This window comes from Eumetopias jubatus, unplaced genomic scaffold, assembly GCF_037043125.1.
Source record: "Eumetopias jubatus isolate StellerSeaLion01/CBP00866 unplaced genomic scaffold, mEumJub1_p1.0 scaffold_2, whole genome shotgun sequence".
NCBI classification, from domain to species: Eukaryota; Metazoa; Chordata; class Mammalia; order Carnivora; family Otariidae; genus Eumetopias; species Eumetopias jubatus.
Genome location: NW_028274808.1, coordinates 184,141,405 through 184,142,549, shown reverse-complemented (window position 1 = coordinate 184,142,549; position 1,145 = coordinate 184,141,405).

Below are 1,145 nucleotides of genomic sequence, written 5' to 3'. Positions count from 1 at the left end.
CTAGGAGAATGTTTTTCTGGAGTCCTTACTTGAAGAGAATTATGAACCACTGGGAAAAAGCTCTTCTGTTGATTAGGCTTTTTTTCTCCATTTGGGGGAAATCAAATGACTGAAATATAAATTTGATTTGAACAGTTCTTAAATATCTTTTTTCAACATTGACAGGAATTTTGCCTTTGCATTTTGATTTTGCACATTTAAAAAGTGAACCAGAAAGACTCTTAACCACTACAAGTAGAAATTACAAGAAGCAATCTAAATACAAACCAGTAGAAATGATTATGATAAAATGTCTCTTGCATGTCTGATCTATAAACACATTTAATGGCCTACTCAGAGGATGATGGTATTATTATTGCAAGAACATATTCATGGAAAGTGAGTCCCAAATTTAATTTTTAACCATTCCAAAGATTTGAAAAGCCTGGAAAATATGGTTTTAAAAATTGCAACACTCACATAGACCTGTATTATATATATATTTAGAGAAATTTGGAGAAAACGGAGACAGAGGAAGGTATTTATACTTTTGCTCATGGGCTGGACATGCATCAATCTAAAGAAATACTCAATTTCATAAAAAGTGTAACAGGGGTTTCTCCATATTAGTGGTGGGTTTCAAAGCTGTTCTGTCTAGTCCCACAGTGTTCAGGAATATGAGAGTTTTTTTTCTGTGTTCCTGAAGTTTTCTAAGTTCACTCATCCTCTGAGTGGTCCATTGAATGGGTTCTTTTTCACATGAGTTCACTTGCAGAGAGCCCTGTAAGTATAAAAGCAAAGCAACATCACCCCAGATGCAGTGATCACCATGAGATGGACTCCAGAGATGGAACTGTCTTGTCTTAAAGGAAACTGGAAGAATAACTAGCTGATGACTCAGAATGCAGCCAGTTCCTTTGAAATGTTGTCTAATTCTCTGCAGAAAGCCCTCTGTTTTCCAGTATCATCTTTTCCTTCCAGGGTGGCTCCTCTTTTCTATTCTTCTCTACTGTACAATATCTTAATATTGAGACAGTGGGAGTGAGGGAAATTAGCTCTGCCAGAACACTTGGAAATCTTTTATCTCCCTCACACAGGCACAAACTGAACTTCATAGCAGAGTTTCTGGTCTTTGTTTCTGATTCTAAACTGTGGCACTCACATTG